The sequence below is a fragment of the Equus caballus genome, chromosome 27 (genome assembly GCF_041296265.1).
Source record: "Equus caballus isolate H_3958 breed thoroughbred chromosome 27, TB-T2T, whole genome shotgun sequence".
Classification (NCBI taxonomy): Eukaryota; Metazoa; Chordata; class Mammalia; order Perissodactyla; family Equidae; genus Equus; species Equus caballus.
Genome location: NC_091710.1, coordinates 57,094,315 through 57,116,713, shown reverse-complemented (window position 1 = coordinate 57,116,713; position 22,399 = coordinate 57,094,315). Strand labels below are relative to the sequence as shown.

The following is a 22,399-nucleotide window of genomic DNA, read 5'->3' as shown; positions in this document are numbered from 1 at the left end:
CAGACATACTTGTCCTGTTCCTGATCTTTGGCGGGAAGTCAGTCTTTTACTGTTAAGTATGATGTTGGCTGTGGATTTTTCATATCTGCTCTTTATCAGGTTGAGGGAATTACCTTCTACGCCTAGTTTGTTGAGTGTTTTAACATGAAGGGCGTTGAATTTTGTCACATGCTTCCTGTTGGTCTGCTGAGATGATCATGTGATTTTTTGGTCTTTTATTCTATTGATATGGCATGTTACATTAATTGGATCCCTGGATGTTAAACCAACCTTACATTCCTAGGATAAATCTAGTATATATTCTCTTTTATTGGTTTTCCCCCTCAACGTTTGTTTATAGATTTATCTATGTTGCAGTAATTGTAGACTGTTATCGTTGCTGTATAGTATTCTGTTGTGTGACTTTTCCACATTTTATTTATTCAGTCTGTTGTTGATAGATATTTGGTTAATTTACAGGTTTTGCCTATTATGAGTAGTGCTGCTTTGAACATTCTTTTGTTTATCCTGTGGTGAACATATGTTTGGATTTCCTTGGGTGTATACTGGAATTGGAATTTATAGTTCATAAGTTTGCCTGTATTCAGATTGAACAGATATTTCCAAACAGTTTTCCAGTGGTTTTATCAGTGTACACTTATGTCAGCAGTGTTTGACAGTTCCTTTTGCTCCATATTTTAGCCAACTCTTGGTATCTGCTGTGTTTCTCATTTCAGTCATCCTGGGGAGTGTAATGGTATTCTATCATAGTTTTAATTTGCATCCTCTGATGACTAATGAAATTAAGCACCTATATATACGTTTTTGGCTGTTTGGCTTATTTTCAAGATGATTATTTAAACATTCTACCCATTTTTACAATGAGTTGTCTTCCCCATACAATTTTAAAAAATTTATGTAGTAATAGTTTATATATTCTGGATATCTTTGACTTCAGTTATTTTTTCCCATTCAGTGATTCAGTTTCACTTTCCAAATTGTATATTTTCGTTAACAGATGTTCTCACTTTTAATATAATTAAATTTTCTTCTGTATACTAGGATTATTTTTTATATTATTTAATAAATCTTCTCCTATTTCAAGATCATAAGATGATTAAGAAGACACCATACTCCTGGGTCAGAGACAAACGAAGTTACTACTCGCAGAGCATCAGACACCATGATCATAACATGTTTGTGTCAGTCCCCCTTGCCCTCCACGTCCCATGAGGGAGATGCAGAGGGACCCTGATGGATGCTGCGTGTGCCGTGGGTGTGAGTTTCATCTGAGGAACACTGAGCTTGGGGAACCCTCACTATTATCCTGAGCAGTAAGGAGTCTGCTCTTTGTGCTGCAGGAACCTTAACACTCGAGATTGTTCTGCTGCAATGCAGTGTTTGGAAATGGCCTGAAAGAGAGTTGTGAGCGCCTCGCATTCTTGGGCGGCTCAGTCCCATGGCGGATTGCCTCTCTAAATACAGGTCCCCCTGACTCTGTGATCTTTATTTCTACTACACCAGCCTGAATCATGAATACTTTTTTGCATGTTCAACCTCCACCGTTTGCTAACAATATAATTAAAAGTATGTTTGTAAACATGCCAGTGATACAGTTAACAATCCAGGCTCTGTCTTGGCAAGTCTGGCTGTTAGGAGAGAGAAGCAAAGGTGGCCAGGGCTAGATCTTGGGCAGTCTCACACTGTTATTATGTCCAACACTTTCTCTTTTTTGCTAAATAAATATTTTGTCACATTCTTTTAGTATCCTGGAATGAAGTCTGCAGCTAATATAACTTTCCTATACACATAATTAAATACTGATAAAATGCCCACTTCTAATAGAAAAATAAAATAAGAGGAAGCAACCTTATAATAATATAATATGTATTTTAATAAGTATATGCTTAGGCGTGCCGACATCAATGACAATGAAAGAAGCACATACTTGCATATACTTAAAATGAATGTGTTTGCTTGATATTCAAGTGAATGTTAATGCATGTTTCATTCATAGCTGACAGTCTGTGATGCGGGCTGCGAGACGTGTCTCTGTACGTCTAGAGAATCACGATAAATGCAGCTGTTTTGGCGACTCCAATACCGTGTTAACGTTTTGTCCTCCATGAAACGATTTTCCAAAATAGTAAAAAAATTTTAAAAAGCAGAACTCTTAGTAAAGCTTCAGACAAAAGAAAGTACATTCCTCCTTATGTGTCTGTGAGCCTGCGTCGGAACATAGTAAGCTTTCTTGTTCCTTTTTCATGACAGAGCTAAGTTCTAGGCTCAGATAACTATTCACCAGATTGGCTGGTTTCTACGAGTGTCTGTGGAACATTTCAAAGTCACATGCGAGGTGGGCCCTTTCTTTGTGGTGTGGGAGTGCTCTGGGCATTACAGGCAACCTGACATCTCTGGTCCTGCTCTTTACATGCCAGCAGTAACCCCAGTAATTGTGAAAACAATCAGTGCTCTCTCAGGTTCGCCAGACTCCCTCAGCATCAGTCTCCCTTTGAGGACCCTGGTCTGGGGCAGTGACCTTACACGTATTAAGTGACCACCTCACGAGAGGGGCAATCCCCAGGTCGGCCAGATGCGCAGCATTAGCTGTGGGCGTTAGCGTTAGCATTATTCTTCAGAATGACCAAAGTAGAATGGTGCAACGCAGCACACGTGCTTTTTACTTTTATTTATTTTACTGAGGTTGAGTTCAGTTTGCCTAGACACGGCCTTCTTTCAAAGTGATTTTTCATGGAACTAGTTAGCACTATGCTCTGAATACAGGCACATGGTACAGGATCAGCCGTTCAGATGTTAATAATGTTTCCTGCTAGTGATAAACGATAAAAGAAACTGGAACAATGGAAACCTATGTCTTTCCCTCTAATTGGTGACGAGCTATGATTTAGGGGCGGACATAAGTTTTTTTGGGTTGTAAGACATCTTTTGTATTGGCAGTAGCATTCTTTTTCATTTAAAAATTGTTTATTAAATATTGTGTAGCTATAAAAATATTTCTAAAATGTATGTGAAAGATAATGATACAATAAAAATCCAGTTTAAGAAGAAATTGAGACTTCACGATTTCATTCAAGTTCCCTGTGGACACCTCTAATCCTTTGAGCCTCAGACAGGTAATCTCTTGCCTTTTGAAAAAAATTTAAAAAAAATAGTTTTATTAAAAATATTTCTATTCCCCCAACAAAATATTGCTTAGTTTTACAAGTCTTTGAACTTAACCGTGGTGTCTGTTTTCCTCTCTGACTTTTTCTCGTAGTTCAGTATTTTGAGATTCATCTGTGCGTTGCTGGTACCCAACCTTCGTTTGTTGGAAATTTCGGTTGTGTGAATATACCACCATTTATTTCTCTGTTCTCCTCTACAGGAACTTGGCATCGTTTCCAGTTTTGTTCTCACAACAGGGCTGCTGTGAACATTCTTGTCCGTGTCTCCTGGTGCACCTGTGTACGCGAATGTCGATGTCCTGTGACATGAACGACCTGTTTTCATGTGTATTGGGTGACGCTAAGTCGTTTTCCAAAGTCACTGTCTCATTTTAACTCCCCCTGGCTCCATGTAAGGGCCTCGGTTTTTCTCAGTATCTGACAGCTCTTGACACGGTCAGACTTAAAAAGTTTTTGCCAGTCTCTTGGAATAAAGTGATAAGTCATTTAATTTGTATTTTTCTGATGACTAATGCAACTGGGTCTTTTTGTGTTTGTTGGCTGTACATAGTTCCTATTGCAGTAAGTGCTTATTGAAAATTTTTGTCTATTTTTCTACTTGATTATCTTTTTATTGCTGGTTTTTAGGAGTCCTTCATATTTTACATGCATCGTTTTTATGTGTTACAAATTTATTTTCCCCATTTGTGCTTGTGATTCCATGTTCTTTATGGCTTCTTTTCAGGAAGAGAAATTCTTGACTTTAGTGAAGTCCATTCATTAATGTTTTTCTACGTGGTCGGTGGCTGTATCAATGAGGCAGGTGGCCCCTGAGGGGAGGTGGTTGAGGAAGGTTTGGTGAGGGGACTGTGGGGATATTTTGTGGTATGTTTCCCGGAAACCATTACTCTCTCTGGGGGGAAGGAGCAAGATGCAACACCAGAAGGGAGCTGCCGGTGGGAGCTGTGGTTGGTAGTAGTATTTGTGAACACTTCAAAATTTGTTTGGAACCCAGACATTGCCGACCCGCTGACCATCAGGGCAGGCACTGAGAAGTAACTAGGGCAACTTCACTGTCCTCCTGACTTTGACCGTCACCAACTGGACGAGTCCGGCGGGAAGTAAGTGGGGACAGGTGGTGCCAGGAGAGGCCCAGAAGTTGAACTTCCAGGAGCAGGAGGTGGGGTCTGAGGCACACACAGCATCCAGGCTCCTCTGTGGTGTCTCCTAGAGGGTTTGGAGCACACACAGCATCCAGGCTCCTCTGTGGAGTCTCCTGGAGGGTCTGAGGCACACACAGCATCCAGGCTCCTCTGTGGAGTCCCCTAGAGGGTCCGAGGCACACACAGCATCCAGGCTCCTCTGTGGTGTCTCCTGGAGGGTCTGAGGCACACACAGCATCCAGGCTCCTCTGTGGAGTCTCCTGGAGGGTCTGAGGCACACACAGCATCCAGGCTCCTCTGTGGAGTCCCCTAGAGGGTCCGAGGCACACACGGCGTCCAGGCTCCTCTGTGGAGTCTCCTGGAGGGTCTGAGGCACACACAGCATCCAGGCTCCTCTGTGGAGTCCCCTAGAGGGTCTGAGGCACACACGGCGTCCAGGCTCCTCTGTGGAGTCTCCTGGAGGGTCTGAGGCACACACGGCGTCCAGGCTCCTCTGTGGAGTCTCCTGGAGGGTCTGAGGCACACACAGCATCCAGGCTCCTCTGTGGAGTCCCCTGGAGGGTCTGAGGCACACACGGCATCCAGGCTCCTCTGTGGAGTCTCCTGGAGGGTCTGAGGCACACACGGCATCCAGGCTCCTCTGTGGAGTCTCCTGGAGGGTCTGAGGCACACACGGCGTCCAGGCTCCTCTGTGGAGTCTCCTGGAGGGTTTGAGGCACACACAGCATCCAGGCTCCTCTGTGGAGTCCCCTAGAGGGTCCGAGGCACACACGGCATCCAGGCTCCTCTGTGGAGTCTCCTAGAGGGTTTGGAGCACACACAGCATCCAGGCTCCTCTGTGGAGTCTCCTGGAAGCTTTGTCCTTTTCCTGTACCCCAGGTCTTTAATCCACCTGCAGTCTATCTAATCCTTCAGCTATCTCTTCATGTTTCTGATTTCAATGAAAAGAAGTGATTTGGGGCACATTTGTGTGGTTTGTCATCACTGTAAATTATAGTTTCCTTTAGGTTTATCAGGTTTAAAAAGTTCCCTTCTGTTCCCAGTTTGCTGTGTCATTTTAAAAACCACAAATGGATGTTAAATTTTCACGAATGCTTTTTCTTCCTCTGTTGAGATTATAATATAATGTTTCTCCTTTAATCTGTTACTGTTTTAAATATTAATATATTTTCTAATCTCAGATTTGCATTGTGGGTTATGGTTTAACTTGTACCAATTTTGTTTTTTTGCTTTTCCATATTTGACTTGCTTTTATTTTGCGTAGGATTTTTTTCATCCGTGTACCTGCATGATTCTAGGCTGTTCTGCTTCCCTGGTTTCTGTCGATATGATTAACTTCATGCCAGATGAATACACTGAGTTGTAACTTGGTGCTTTTTATTTACTTGGGATAGTTTCTGTACAGTTGGAATTCTTTTACTTTAAATATTTTGTAGAACTTGACGTTAAAAGCGGGTGGGCCCAGTGTTTTCTTTGAGGGAAGATTCAAATCCACTGACTCGGTAACTCTAGTCATTACAGAAATAGTCAGGTTCTCTGTTTCTCCTTGAGATGGTTCAGGAAAATTTAATCTAAACTTTTCCAAAACATCTTCGATTTCAAATTTATTGGAAAAGTCCCCGGTGCCTCTTACACTCTCTTTGGTGTCTGTGTTGGTTTTAGTTATATTCTCCTTTTCATTGATATTTTTATTTCAGTGCCTTTTTATTATTAACAAACATTAAAATAACTCTAATAACAGCTTAATTGGGATATAGTTTATATACTTTCTCTTTTTCTATAAACTCTGGCTGGAATTTCTCGATGGACTAGCCCTGTTTTGGTGGTTGTTGGGTCATCTCTATTGTGTACTTTTTTCTCTTTAGTTTTTATTAATTTCTCCTCCCCCTTTACTGTTCCTTCTCTGCTTTCTTTGTTATATCCTATGGCTCTTTTCTAGCTTTTTAGGTTGTATGCTCAGCTTGTTTATTTATTTATGCTGCTCTTTCTACTTAATATGAGTTTTTAAGGGGTAAGAACTTCCTGTGAGATATCACTTTAGCTGGGTTCCACAAATTTGGGTGCACAATCTTCAGTTCTCAACACCTTGTACCCCCACCCCTCCCCCAGCCGCAGACACCTGCACATCTGCTCTGCGTCCCTGAGTGTCGCTTTCCCAGAATGCCCTGTAAGTGGGGTCCCATGGTGCATAGGCTTCGAGCTGGCTGCTTCCACTTAGCATAATGCGTCTAAGAGTCATGCACACCACTGTGTGCGTCAATAGTTCAGACTTTCAAATTGCTGAGTAATATTCCACTACAGGAATGTGCCAGTTTCTTTATCAACTCCCTTGTGGAAAGATATTTGAGCTGTTTCCAGCTTCTGGCAATTAGGAATAAAGCTGCTATACATGTTCGCGTGCAGGATTTTATGTGAAAATAGGGTTTCATTTCACGTGGGTGTTTCACTTCAACCCCAAGGATGGGGATAGCTGGTCAAACGGTGTACGTTTAACTTCATAACAAACCGCTGAGCTGTTGCCTCAGTGCCTGCACGACTGTGTCCCTGCCAGCAGCGCGTGTGGATCCCCGCGGCTCCAGGTCCTGCAGGCGCCTCATGGGGTCCGTGTAATTTCTCCCAGATTTTCCAGGAGTGGGTGGGGTGTCTCTGTTAAGGATTTTACCGAGTTTCTCTAATTACTGATGCCATTGAGCCTCTTTTCATGTGCTTACTTTCCATCGTTATTCCCTGATGAAGTGTCTGTTAGTATTTTGCCCATTAAAAAACAATTGGGTTGTTTGTATTTTAGTGTTTAATTTTGAAATTTCCTTATGTGTCTGGGTACAAGTCTTGTGTGCGGTATGTGATTTGCAAATATAGTCTCCCCATCTGTGAGTTGTCTTTTCTTTTTCTTAACAGTCTCTTTTGAATGAAAGAGTATTTTAATTTTACTAGTGTGCAATTTATCACTTTTTTTTATGGGTTGTGCTTTTGAAGTTGTGTCTAAGAACTCTTTCCTACCCCAAGGCGAGAAAGATTTTCTTCTATGATTTCTTCAGAAAGTTTTATAGTTTAGGTTTTACATTTAAGTCTATGATCTACTTTTGACTAATTTTAGTGTAAGATGTGAAGAAATAGCTCAAAGTTTGTTCATTTATTTATTGCATATGATTCACTTGCTCTTTAAACTTTTAAAAATATTTTTCAGCACATCACTATATTTAAAAAGGATTTTTACAATGGTTTTATCCTGAATGTCTGTTTCCAGTGTGCGTGTAAACAGAGTGTCTGGCCAACCACACTCTTGGGAAGAGAAAATTTGTTAGTTCTTCACGGATGCTTTCATTCTGCAGGGACGTTTTTGGGAAGGAACTATTTACTCACTTTTTATATTGTTTGATACTCAACTAATTTTATGCACTTATTAAATAATTTTTATTTTAGCATTAAACAGTCAACCTTGCCCCATGTGTTTGCACATCATATATATGGTTAATTAATGCATTGTGGAGTTAACAAAGAAGAGTTTTCTAAACATTTAAATACCAATTTAGAAAGTATGCAGCCATTTAGAAACATTTAATTTAATTCTCAGTTCTCACATAGCAGAATCTCTTAAACACTGTGTTCTGAACTTCTTGACAAACACAGACAAAAATACCACAATGGTTCTGAAGCTAGTAAAAACCCTTATAGGATATTATAAAATGTTATACTTTTGACTAACCATATTAAGAAAATTTTCCTTCTTCCTCTAAGTAATCTATTTCGTAAGATTATAATTTTGGAATTCACGCTCCTACAACTTTTAAAAGGCTCAGGTCTTAGGTTTCCCAGCTGCCTCTGCGGGTCTTGGGCAGTGGACTTTTGGTGAGTGGGGCAGCTTTGCAGAGCCAGGCAGTTGAGGCACAAACCACTGATATTCAGATGGATCCCTTTTATGTGGTCAAGTAAGTGTTATGTCATTAGACTCTTATGCCCCCGTTTTTGTGTGGTTTTGGATTTTGGGAGACTTGGTCTTTTTCCACTAATGTCGCATTTTTTTTAAAGGTTTGTGCACCTTGTATTTCTTATGGCATATCAATCTGGTCTGTTATTATTACTAAAAATGTATGTGTTGCTTTAACAGCTTTCATTATAAATAGGAGAACTGTTTAGAGGTTTTGTCTCCTAGGAGATGAGGGCTGGGTCTGTGTGGTTAGCTCTTCTCTGAGGAGATTTGGCTAATTTATCATTTTGGAATAAACTTTCTTCTTTTGTGACAAGTGGTACCCTAAATTGTTGGCTACTTTCTCTCTGGTTAATTATATGTGACCTGCTGCTGCTTGATCCTTTCTGTTCTTGTATAGTCTCTGCTTTTACAGAATCTGTCTCACTCCAACTTTTATTCAGTTTTCTGCTTTCAAAGACAGAATAAAGAGCATAATTATGCTTATGAACAGACTAATGCTGATCAGAAGAAACAAAACATCCTCATGTACCTATTTGTTTCTATGTATTAAAATCAATAACAAGTAGATGTTTAGTTATATTTTTCTTGGTATTTCAATTGTGTTCTTAAAACACTATATTAATTCTATTCACCTGAATTTCATTATGGACTTTGGCTTTTATACAGATTTAACTTATTCCACTTGCTATTCTTCTTCTTCTTATTATTAAGTTTTGGTCTGATGGTCACAACTTGTCCACTGAAACCCCCTCCCGGCTTCACGTGACTCTTTGTCGCTTTAGCACAGCCCCTGGCATCCTTGAGGTTATTCTTGCTTTTTAGTAACAACAGGATGTTTCATGTGTATCCTGATTTTTTTCTTGTCTCCAGACATGGAATTGCTGTCTTCCAAGGAGTTCCAGTGGAGAATAAAGTCTGAGTGCCAGAGGGAGGTGGTGGCGGGTACCAGCCCCACCGCTGCTGAGAATCCTAATTAAGAGAGAGCTGAAAAGCAACTTGTTAGGACGTTCTGCTCTCATTAACTCTTCCCACTTTCCGTATCTATCATCTGCCCGTACCTGACTTCTTCTGGTGCATTGTTTCCTCCACCAGAAAGCCTCCTCCGTATTTACCAGAGCAAAGCCAGTGATCTCTGGAGTCCCTGAGATTTCCCAGGGAACACGTGTGTTTTTGCAGCAGGAACGTGGGGCAGTAGCTGGTGTCTGTCACTCTCTCAGTGGTCTGCAACCTTGTGTCAGTTTGATGTTGCCTTGTATCAAATGTCTTAGTGCTCTAGTTTGGGTTGGTTTCTTGGGAAGAGGTGATGAAAAATTTGGGTGAGCGGTTTTTTGAACTTTTCATCTGTTGCTGGTAGGAGAGGTGAAATGTTACCACTGCATGTTGCAGGAACCACTTTACCTGTGAGGAAATTGTATTTTCCAAGTTACAGTATTTTTTAGAAAAAAAATCACCATAGTTTACTTTTCAGTAATTTTACTGTTTCACAGAATGCTTAAGATAAATATATAATAAGAATATTTTAGAATAGGGCAGCTAATATTTTAACAATGTGATATAGTATATGGGTATATGTGTGTTTATGGGTGTGTGGGTCTATGAAATATGTTTGTTGTTTCTGTAATCCAGGTAAATGCTGGCGTGTTTTATTATGCCCACATAATAAAAGTAGGATCCAACAGAAGCCAATGTGTGCATTTTTGGACTTTGTATATTTTATAATTGTTTTACAGTAGGATGAAATTTTAAATATTGTGAAGCTATTTGGCTGCTATTAAACTCATACTGAAAACATGCCACACTGTTTTAATTTGGTATGATTTAATGGTAAACAAATCCTATCTCAGTGATACCAGAATGATCATTAAAAATGTTTTTTTTTCACTTTAAAGAATTTAGAGGTACTCGTGGAATTTGGTAACGGTTTTGCTCGTGCAGTATCGTCTTTTACCCTGTCTGTTTTCATCCTTGAAATAACCAAGATTCACACCATTGAAACGTTTTCTGTAAAGAGACAATTTACAGAGGCATGTTCTTAAATGTTAGGAGGTGAGAGCGGATGATGAAAGATACACTTTCTAGGTTCCAGAAGGGGTTTTGTCTATCGCAACACTGTTTTTTTAATATAGATTTCCTGCGTCTCTGTGCAGCGGATGTTTGCCCGTGAAGGGGGCCTAATGGAAAAGCCTGTGAAACGTCCCTCCTAATGTGTCTAAGCCCAAAGGGTTCTATTCTTCTTCATGGACAGGTTTGTAACTTTCCCCCTACCTGGTTCTCAGGACACATTTCTGGGACGTATGCTTATTATTTTTACTAACCCTTATCCTTGTCTTAATTAGAAAAATAACATCAAGAGGATAGAAAAAAAGCCACCAGACAGTGGCTTCCCACTGCAGGCAGGTGTAAATGCATGTGTTAAAGATCGTCTTCCTGACTCAGCCAAGGTCTTCAATTTCAGAGCTGGAGAGAGTCAGTGACTGACCGTTTTCCTGTGGCCTTGTTCCCGTCCCCGTGGGTGACTGGTTGAGCTGGATTCACTTGGTGCTGCCTCGGTGAAGAGAGAATCTTCCAGTCCTGGTTAGGCTGATGATCACTCCTACGGAAACTGAATCAGCAGCCCCTGCTTGGTGAACGTCGTGTCTGAAGATGTGACTGTTGCTCTGCAGAACCTTTGGTGTTTGTTTCTACCAGTGCCTTCCAGCAAGCTGGGAGTGCCTTGCAAAGTGCTCTGCAGACCAGGTGACATGAGGTTTGTTCCTCACGCACTGGTCTCTGTCTTATTTTTGTTTCTGGTGACTTTCAGAGGAGCAGTTGGTTTTGCTAAGTGCAGTCCATCTGTAAAAGTCCTCAGGACGCTTGGCAGGATCGGCAGACAGCTTTTCCGAAGGGCTGCATCTTCCTTCTTTTAAGTAAACGTCGAGGGCTTTGGCTGGGTGCCGGTTCTGTGAAGTGCGGTTTCACTGAGGAGGACCGTTAGTTTAGGGAGCCTGTGGCCGGCACTCTGATTTGTGAGCTTTAATACGAAAACCCTTCTAGAAATGTGAGCCCATAGCTTGGTGTGTTTGCGCTGTGGCGTCCATCGGAGTTTTACAAGGCAGATTATCGGAACCCTGTCCTGACAGTGTATGTTTGATTTGCACGTCATCCAAATAATTCAGCTCCTTTTTTACAACGTGGAATGAAGCGTGACTGATCGCAGAGGCCGTGGTCACCTTGTCAAAGATGCCCTCTGAGTAACATTCTGTGGCGCCCACTGTGTATTTCCCACCTGGTTTAATCCCTCCGTTTTGCAGATAAAGAATCTGAGAGTAAGTGAGTCTCTGCCCCTTCAGGTCCAGGGTCGGCGCCAGGTTGCAGCCGCCAGCACCCCACTGTCTCGTGTGCCCGCACAGACCTTTCTGTGGGGCTCTTTATCAGACTCTCCTCCAGTTACCCAGATGGCGTCAGGGATTTTGCTGGGACCCTGACGGATACATACTGATAGCATAATAATGTTAATAAAAGGCCCTAAGACATTTGTGACACAGAACTGAGTCTTCACATCCTGTGAAATTTCCCTAGAAAACAAAGACACGCGATTTTGATTTAGAGCGGAGTTCTTAACTTGGGGTGCAGGGACCCCTCAAGGGGTTAGCGGGTAGGAATTCACGTGGCTCTGTGAGCCTGGATAGGAAAGACACTGTCTTTGTTTTCAGCAGCTTCTGATTGGAATTTACCATTTCCTTTAATTATCAGTGTAGGCAGCAAGCCACAGCACTGTCACCTGTGACCAAGAGAGACGGCAGATGTTTTCGTGTCACGTCCATGTTGTCACGTTATCTTGAGTGGTGAGCTCGTCAGTGCTTTGAAATTAGTGTCAGTGTTATACCTACCGCTACATCGTCTAATGTAACGTGTTAATAAACATCTGATATCGTCACATCATGGTTAAGAATACTTGATTACTCAGTTTCAGTGCAACCATCCTGTGTGTTTTATCATGTGCATCTGTGCACGTTGTTCTGAGAAGGGGTCCGTGGGCTTGTGTAGTAGCTCAGGGCATTTACCCATCCACCTGACCATCGGGACGAATGACCAGAAAGTGTGTGGACAGTTGTCTGTTATCAGTGCAATGGATACGAGGACGTGTGGATTTCCTGTTCATTTAACAAGTTCACTGGCATCTCCTAGGGGCCACGCACCCAGCGATGCACAATGCTGTCCCTGTCATGGGGCTACTTGATGCTGGGTGACAGGCAGTGCTAGTGGCTCCATGTCTCAGTCTCCAACATTTACTCATAGACCGAGGTGTCATTACTGCTGTCCCTCTTTTATCATGGCGGACACTGAGCCTTAGAAAGATTCAACAACCTTCTCAAGGTCACTCAGTGGGTGAGTGGAGGAGCTGGGATACAGAGCCGGTCGGCCTGGCGCCTCCTGCTGTGCTGTGCTGCTCATGAGCCAAAAGACGACCACTGCCTTCCAACCAGCCAAGGGCTTCACTCTGGAGAAAAACCGAGACTCACTTGTCACCATGCGTGTGCTGAGATTCCAGGAATCTACACACTCGAGGCTAGAATCCAACATTGCAGGTTAAGGATTGCACAGGATGGGGTAAGAAAGTCTGCTTTCTCTCCCACCCTGCTCTCTGTCTGTTGAATATGCACCTCTTTGTTTTGTCTCCCTGTGTCTCAGAGTTTGAGCAGAAGGAACTGTTGATGGGACCTGTGCTTTGTCATGGGCTTCATTTGCCTCCATCCTGCATGTAGCAAAATCACCATCACCATACAGTGAAGACACCATCACCCTATGGTGAAGTCACCTTTACCCTATAGTGAGGACACCACCACCAACAGTGAAGTTACCATCATCATATAGTGAGGGCACCATCACCCTACAGTAAAGACACCATCACCCTATAGTGAAATCACCATCACCCTACAGTAAAGAACCATCACCCTATATTGAAATCACCATCAGCCTACAGTGAAGACACCATCAGCCTATAGTGAAGTCACCATCAGCCTATAGTGAAGTCACCATTAGCCTACAGTGAAGTCACCATCACCCTATAGTGAAGTCACCATCACAATACAGTGAAGACACCATCAGCCTACAGTGAAGTCACCATCACCCTATAGTGAAGTCACTATCACAATACAGTGAAGTCACCATCACCCTACAGTAAAGACACCATCACCCTATAGTGAAGTCACCATCACAATACAGTGAAGACACCATCACCCTATAGTGAAGTCACCATCACAATACAGTGAAGACACCATCACCCTATAGTGAAGTCACCATCACAATACAGTGAAGACACCATCACCCTATAGTGAAGTCACCATCACAATACAGTGAAGACACCATCACCCTATAGTGAAGTCACCATCACAATACAGTGAAGACACCATCACCCTATAGTGAAGTCACCATCAGCCTACAGTGAAGTCACCATTAGCCTACAGTGAAGTCACCATCACCCTATAGTGAAGTCACCATCAGCCTATAGTGAAGTCACCATTAGCCTACAGTGAAGTCACCATCACCCTATAGTGAAGTCACCATCACCCTACAGTAAAGACACCATCAGCCTATAGTGAAATCACCATCAGCCTACAGTGAAGTCACCCTCACCATATAGTGAAGTCACCATCACCCTACAGTGAAGTCACCATCACCCTATAGTGAAGTCACCCTCACCCTATAGTGAAGTCACCCTCAGCCTACAGTGAAGTCACCATCACCCTATAGTGAAGTCACCATCACCCTATAGTGAAGTCACCCTCACCCTACAGTGAAGTCACCCTCAGCCTACAGTGAAGTCACCATCACCCTATAGTGAAGTCACCATCACCATACAGTGACGTCACCATCATCACCTAGGGAAGACAACATCTCCATGTGTAAGGTCACCATCGCCTCCTGCCTGGTGTCTTGGAGCAGCTTTTCTTGCCCATCTTTCTCGCTGTGTCTCTTCACATCTTGTTCTCTCCGTACGTGTCTGTCTCTGTGTCCAAATTTCCCTTTTTATAAGGGTTCCAGGCCTGTTGGATAAGAGTTCACCCTAATGACCTCCATTTAGCTTGATTTTCTCTGTGAAAACCTTGTGTACAAATAAGGTCACATTCAGGTTTTAGGGGTTAAGACTTCAGTGTACTTTGAGTAGGGGGAACACACGTCAACCTATAACACAACTAATGGCAAATCCAATGAAACTGTCATGATACTTTTCTCTGTCTTCTGTCTGTTTATGGGCTGTAAATTTTAATGAATTGTCAGCTTCATTGTACTCGAGATTCTGTGGGCCATTTTCGTCTTTCTTCTGCCAGCTTAATTGATTGTCTGCCTGTGATGAATAAGCAAATCCAAATCCTCTACTTCTTAGGCTTTAATATAAATTGCAGACAGAATATTATGCTCTGAGAAACAGTGTTTGTACTGATTACATTACCTCCTGTCACATTAGCATCCTTGCTGGTTCCCAGTTTCATAAAGGATAAAATATTCACCAAAACCCAGCGTGGCTTTGGGTGGTGCATCCATATGCTGTGTGTTCACTTTCTCACATGGATCGACTGTTGCTTTACGAAAGGGTTCCATTTCACTTTGTGTTGTTTTCACGTATGAATCCAGTGAGCAGTTCAGCTGTTTCCATCACAGGTATTTCTGGAGCTTGTTGAGTGTTTGCTGTGTGGACGGGGTGCTGCACACGGGTCTTCAGACTCATGGAAGACGCAGTTTAAAAGTCTTTGGGGAGATGGGCTCAGTGATGACACATTAAATAACGATAGATAAGTGCTCTCAAGAAGAAATTCAGTGCTTGGAGCTTTCGTTGTAGTTGGGTGCTAAAGCTTGAGTACAGCGCTCCCTTCAGCTGTGTGTCGGGGTCCCCAAGGACACCCCCAGGTTCGGCGGTCCATGGGGAGGGCTCCCAGGGCTCAGCATACAGTCGTACTCATGGCTGTGATTTTTACAGCAAAAGTTTGTTCTCTGATGGCTTAAGTGTTGGATGTGCTGTCACATCTCCCGCTGCTCCCTCCTCCGCCCCAGCGCAGGCTGGCTTTCTGTCATGTTGCGTTGAGAACAGCAAGCCTGTTCTGGACTCAGGGCTCTTGTGCTCTCTCACCCTTCTGCCTAGGATGACGCTCACCGTGTGTTCAGTTTGTCGGGGCTGCTGTAACAACACATCACGCCCTGAATGGCCTCTGACAACAGAAATCTGTTGTTTCCCAGTTCTGGAGGTGGGTGCCCTCGGGGGGCGTTCCTTCTGAGGACTGTGAGGGAGGGGTCTCTGCTTTGCTTGCAGATGGTCTTCTCGCTGTGTCTCTTCACATCTTGTTCCCTCCATACGTGTCTGTCTCTGTGTCCAAATTTCCCCTTTTATAAGGGTTCCAGGCCTGTTGGATAAGAGTTCACCCTAATGACCTCCATTTAGCTTGATTATCTCTGTGAAAACCTTGTGTACAAATAAGGTCACATTCAGGTTTTAGGGGTTAAGACTTCAGTGTACTTTGAGTAGGGGGAACACACGTCAACCTATAACACCATGTTTTGAGCATTTTCTTTGTAACGCCTCTGTTCTCCACTGACTTGGGTGCTCCACCAGCATTCTGGGTATGTTTTGGGTTGTACTACATGCCTAACAGCTAACACTGGTGCTCGAATCTATTATGAACTCCAGAAATGTTTGTTGAATGACTGAATGACTAAAAAGGGGTGACCAGAGAGGCAGAAGGAGGACCAGGAGGTTGGCATAGAGAGGAAGCCAAGAGCAGAGGGTTTCAAGAAGGTGGGGGTGCATATCAGTACCTCCTGGGATAGACACGTCAGGAAGGAGGATGGTAAAATGTCTGGGAAACTGTACCATTGAGGACAGATTTCATTTGGTTGGGGACGGAACGGGAATAATGGAAGCAGGGACGTAAGTTATAATTTTTGAGGCAAACAAAACAAGTTGGGGACTTATCCCACGTATTAGAGGCTGGTTCTACAATTGAAAATCAATTAATGTAATCCATCACTTCAGCAGCCAAAGAAGAAAAGTCACATGATCATATCGACAGTTGAGAAAAAGCATTTGACAGAATCCAACATCTAATCATGATAAAAACTCTGAGCAAACTGGGAGTCCAGGGGGAGCTTCCACACTAGATAATCTACAAGAACCCCACAACTAACATCATACTCAATGCTGATAAACTAGATTCTTTTCCTCTAAGATCAAGACCAAGGGAAGGCTGTCTCCTCTTTCCTCTCCTTTGGAACTTCGTACTGGAACTCCTGGCTTATGCAGCACCACAAGGAAAGGCAGTGAAAGGCATACAGATTGGGAAGGAAGAAATAAAACTGTTTGAGGTGACATGTTTGTTTTTGTAGAAAATGACAAAGAACCATTAAAAACCCTCTCAGAACTGGTAAGCAATCATAGCCAGGTTGCAGAATACAAGGTTAATATACAAAAGTCAGTTGCTTTCTTATATCCCAGAAATGAAAAATTGGAATTTGAAATAAAAAACAATTTATTTTAGCACCAAAAATGAAATACTTAGGTAAAAATCTGACAAAAAATGTACGAGATCTATATGAGGCTAACTCCAAAACTCTGATGAGAGATATCAAAGAAGAACTAAATAAATGGAGAGAGATTCCATGTTCATGGATAGGAAGACTCAATGTTGTTGAGATGTCAGTTTTTCACAACTTGATCTATAGATTCATTGAAATTCCAGTCAAAACACCAGTAAGTTATTTTGTGAATATCAACAAACTGATTGTAAAGTTTATTTGGAGAAGCACAAAACCCAAAATAACCAACACCGTAATGAAGGAGAAGAACAAAGTCAGAGGACTGGAACTATGCACGTTCAAGACTTACCATAAATACAGCTACAAGGGCTGACCTGGTGGTGTCGTGGTTAAGTTTGCGCACTCCACTTCAGTGGCCTGTGGTTCACGGATTCAGATCCTGGGTGTGGATCTACACACCACTCATCAGGCCATGCTGTGGTGGTGCCCCGCATACAAAGTGTAGGAGGATTGGCAACAGATGTTAGCTCTGGGACAACCTTCCTCATGCACATACAAACACACGGCTATGGTAATCGAGAGAGTGTGGTGTTGGTGAAAGAATAGACAAATAGATCAATGGAACAGAATAGAGAGCCCAGAAATGGACCTAGATAATTGTACTTAACTGGTCTTTGGCAGAGTAGCAAAAGCAACACAATGGCGAAAAACACTTGGTGCTGGGACAATGGTACATCCACACACACAAAATGAATCCAGACACATGCTTACATCCTTCACAAAAACCAACTCAAAATGGACCACAGACCTAAACGTAAAATGCAAAACTATACAACTTGTAGAAGATAACATAGAAAGTCTGGATGACCTTGGTAGGGTGATGAGTTTTTAGATTCAGCACCAAAGGTGTGATCCATGAAAGAAAGAATTGATCAGCTGGACTTCATTGAAATAAAGAATTTCTGCTCTGTGAAAGACAATGTTAAGAGAATAAAGAGACAAGCGACAGACTGAGAGAAAATATTTGCAAAAGACATATCTGACAAATGATTAGTACCTGAAATATACAGAGAATTCTTAAAACTGAACAGTAAAAGAAACAACTCAATGTAAAAATGAACAGAAGATTTGAATGGATATCTCACCAAAGAAGAAATACGTGGGTAAAAATCTAACAAATATCTCTATACAGGTGGCAAATACATGTATGAAAAGAAGTTCAACATCGTATGTCATTAGGGACTTGCAAAGTAAGACAGCAATGAGATGCCACCACTCACCTGTTAGAACGGCCGAAATCCAGGACACGGACAACACCAAGTGCTGGGGAGGGTGGGAAGCAACAGAACTCTCCTTGCTCCTGGCAAATGCAAAATGGAACACTCGTTTTGGAAGACAGTTTAACAGTTTCTTAAAAAACTAACCATACTCTTACCATTTGACCCAAAGAAACATGCTCCTTGGTATTTACCCAAATGAGTTGAAAACTTACTTCCACACAAAATCTTGCCCCCAGATGTTTATGGCAGTTTTAGTTCATAACTGCCCAAACTTGGAAGCAACCAAGATGTCCTTTAATAGACGAATGGGTAGACCAACTGTGGCAGATGTATACAGTGGAGCATGTTGCTGGGTGATAAAAAGAAATGAGCTATCAAGCCATGAAAAGGCCACATACTGTATGATTCCACCTCTATGACATTCTGGAAAAGGCAAAACTATGGAGACAGCAGAAAGATCAGTGGGTGCCAGGGTTTGGGGGTGGGGAGGGTGAATAGGAGGATTTTCAGGGCAGTGAAACTATTCTGTATGGTACCATAATAGTGGATACATGACGTTGTGTGTTTATCAAAACCCACGTAGAAGTGTATAACAGAGAGAGTGAACCCTAATGTGACCTGTGGACCGTAGTTAATAATAATATGTCAATATTGGCTCAGCAGTTGTAACACATGTTCCACACTGACCCAAGACGTTAATAAAGGGCAACTGGGAGGGATGAGGAATGGGTTATACGTGAACTCTTGTGCTTTCCTCTCAATTTTTTTGTAAGCCTAAAACTGCTCTAAAAAATAAAGTCTATTTATTTAAAAAATGAGTTTACATACTTATTTTATTGTCACCAAAAAATGGAGAGGTGGACAGCCCTGTGTTTGGGTGACCGTAAGCACCTTGCTGGAAGAGCTAGTTGGTGGCAGGACTCAGGGTTCGAAAAGAGGTCGTCTGCTTCGGGCCTCAGTACATTGTCTACAGCACGGAAACTCATTAGCTAATTGCCTCGCTGCTGGAGTGTTCTGGCGGGAAGTTCCTGTCTCAGACTTGTAAATCTTGCGGACTGTGGTGTGCCGTCTGGCATCAGGACACATGAATGCACTTGGTGAGGAGCGGCGCTGACAAAGGACTGGAATGTCCTTGGGATGCTACAGTCCCCTGTGGTTGCTCTGGTGCACGAGTCTCGTCCAGGGTCCGGTTGTCCGAACAGCCAGCGTGGACTCATTCACAGCCCTGCCTGGAGTGAGGGATGCGGTGCAGGAAGGATGCTGCCGGTAGCTGAGATGAAAGCCTTGGCTACGTTACAGAGAAAGACATGGAAAGACAGGCTTCAAACAGCTTCTCATAGTACTTCTAATGTTGAGGTTTTGCCTTTTTTTTTTTTTTTTTGCAGCTTTTTAGTGTTAATGGTGATAAAAAATCGATTGAAATTCTTGTTAGCTGACATGGTTTCTTTACATACTAAATTTGGTTTTTGTTTTATATCATTGTTTCCCAATTAAAGAAATAAACCAAGAAGGATAAATATTTCTTGGTTTTTGGTCTTTTTGTCCTTTTGCTGTAGATTCTATAATGGCTCTGAGGAGTTTTTCATTGTTCTTCGAGTAGCACTAACCACAACCTTTCAAGTGTGACCTTTGTTATGCAAATTTTCAAATCCACTGGTTAGAAATTACAATGGAGTTCTGGGATGACTTCCCAGGTTTTGCAGAAAAATCACTTTAATTACCAATAACTCATTGCTGCTGCCAACTCTGCTGATATTATCAAATGGCAAATCGACTGGCCTGTTTGCCGTGACTTAAAAATAAAGGCAGCTCTGTAGTTAGAAGACGTCGCCACGGCTCTCCATCCCTGCATCACTGTGGCTCTCCATCCGTGCATCACCGTGGCTCTCCATCCCTGCGTCACCGTGGCTCTCCATCCCTGCATCACCGTGGCTCTCCATCCCTGCGTCACCGTGGCTCTCCATCCCTGCGTCACCATGGCTCTCCATCCCTGCGTCACCGTGGCTCTCCATCTGCGTGGCTCTCCATCCCTGCATCACCGTGGCTCTCCATCCCTGCGTCACCGTGGCTCTCCATCCCTGCATCACCGTGGCTCTCCATCCCTGTGTCACCGTGGCTCTCCATCTGCGTGGCTCTCCATCCCTGCATCACCGTGGCTCTCCATCCCTGCGTCACCGTGGTTCTCCATCCGTGCGTCACCGTGGCTCTCCATTCCTGCATCACCGTGGCTCTCCATCCCTGTATCACCGTGGCTCTCCATCCCTGTGTCACCGTGGCTCTCCATCTGCGTGGCTCTCCATCCCTGCATCACCGTGGCTCTCCATCCCTGCGTCACCGTGGCTCTCCATCCCTGCGTCACCGTGGCTCTCCATCCCTGTATCACCGTGGCTCTCCATCCCTGCATCACCGTGGCTCTCCATTCCTGCATCACCGTGGCTCTCCATCCCTGTATCACCGTGGCTCTCCATCCTGATGGGGGAAATCTTCCTCGTCATGGACCGAGCAGCTTCCTAAGGCTGGTAGTGAGCCTGTAGGGATCCGTGTTTCTCAGGAAAGCATTGAGTCTCAGTGATTGAAGTAAGCTGAATGAGTATTCCTTCTCTTTTCAATCCTTAACCGATCACCCTGTATTGAGACGGTTTCTCTCTTTCGTTTCTTTGCAAATATATAAACATGACGAGTGTTCATTCACTGTTTTGTTCATTCATTCCACAAGTATTTCTTTGTCATGTGTGTGTCACAGGCATGCGTCTGGATGACAGATACCCAGCAGGTAAACCCCTGATTAAAGTCTAGTTGGTGAGAGATACAAAGGACGAGTAAACAAATAATGATAGAATATTATGCAAAATAGTAATTTCTGTGAAGAAAATATGAAATAGGAAAAGGGGGGAGAGAGTGATGGGGGGTTATCCCGCATAAGACGGCCTCTCTCTGGAGGTGACGTGGACGGGAACCTGGATGAGGTGAGGATGAGAGCCTGTGGATGAATATTTCAGACAGCAGGAACCACAGGGACAAAGGCCCTGAGGTGGGGCTGTGTGTGATGTGGCCACAGAGCAGTTGGAGCAAAGGGAGGAGGGGAGGTGGCCTGGGGCCAGAGGGGCCGCGGGGAATTGTCTTATTCTCCGTGTGGTGGGCAGCTGCTGGAGGGCTTTGGCAGGGGGCGCAGTCTGACTTGAATTCGCCAGCATCCCTCTGCCTTTCTGTCGAGAGTAGAGACTGTAGCAGAGTGAGTGGAGGGCCAGACAGCAGCCCCAGCCGTGGTCCAGGAGAGAGAAGTGGTGGAGACGGGCTTCCATCCTGGGTGCCTCTTGAGAGTAGAGCTAACAGAATTGAGTGGTGAGTTAGGTGGATGTGGTGTGGGAGGAAGAGCGTGGTCAAGGGCGACGTTGGGTATTGGCCTGAGAACTGGGTAAATGGTGCGCCACTTACTGCGTTGTCTTCATTTATCAGGTTCCTGCGTCACCTTCCGCTGGCCGTCGTATCAGACCTCGGGTTCCAGGTGGACAGCCCCCCTGCCCTCCCCTCACTTTGCACGTGGTGTCTCCTCCGCAGGCGGTGGTTGCTCCCCACCTTTCACCTGACAAATGTCTTTTTTAAGGTTCAACTGAAAGCTCATCTTTGTGAGTGTGCCCTAGTTCTGTTTGCCTCCACCTTCTCCCGAACGGCACCCCCAGTGGGCCCGGCTCCCTCGGGGCATTTGTTTTAACCACTTCAGTCCTTCTCTCTGGACGTAGCTCTAAGCGCCTGGAGGGCCAGGTGCCCACGGTGCCAGCAGACATAGACACCTGGCTGTTGAGAATCTGATGTAAGGTTTTATCTGAGTAAAATGCTTTTATAAAGCATTCATCTATTTGCAGTTAATTCTTAGACCATTAATGCTGATGTACGATTTTCTTCACTTTTTATAAACTATTTCAGGGGCACACTTACGAATAGAGAACAAGGTACTGCTCACCACTCTGTCACTCCTCATGTTTGTTAAATCGTAACATCGTGCCTAATAGGCTTCATGCTTCCCTTTTTCGAAGACATAGGCATTGAGGATGCAATTCCCGGAGGATCGTTCATACCCTCCTCCGTTCCGTTCTCTCTTCCCGCCCCGGGACCAGTCTCCGTCATGCATCTGGTGGCATTCGCAGACATGTGTTTATCACAGATGACATATTTCTGTGTCCACAAATAATATGCAGGGGTGTTTGCACGCGTGTGCGGGTGGAAGTTTGTTCCTGTGGATACGTTTACCTTAAAAGTTAAGCTGCTGCCTAGTTGTTGCGTGTTGAAAACGACTCTGCTGGCCCTTCCTGGGGCTGGTGGAGTTGAGGTGGCTCCAGACTTTCCAGAGTCACAGCTGTGCTGCAGCGACAGTTC

General features: G+C 43.6%; 1 protein-coding gene and 1 long non-coding RNA gene across 13 annotated transcripts in view; one reads left to right on the top strand and one right to left on the bottom strand.

Annotated features, from left to right (window-relative positions):
• Nucleotides 1-22,399, top strand: part of DLGAP2 (DLG associated protein 2) — an 823,185-nt gene that overhangs the window by 121,893 nt on the left and 678,893 nt on the right. The window lies entirely within an intron of this gene.
• Nucleotides 1-22,399, bottom strand: part of LOC111770952 (uncharacterized) — a 76,625-nt gene that overhangs the window by 33,609 nt on the left and 20,617 nt on the right. The window contains exons 2-3 of one of the 3 annotated variants that reach the window (XR_002804451.2): nucleotides 18,026-18,105; nucleotides 7,854-9,635 (exon numbers count right to left, since the gene is read on the bottom strand). This is a non-coding gene — a long non-coding RNA (uncharacterized lncRNA). Of the gene's footprint in view, nucleotides 1-7,853; nucleotides 9,636-10,038; nucleotides 10,239-18,025; nucleotides 18,106-22,399 lie in introns of those variants that run through there. The other 2 variants (XR_002804450.2, XR_002804449.2) reach the window with 2 other exon arrangements.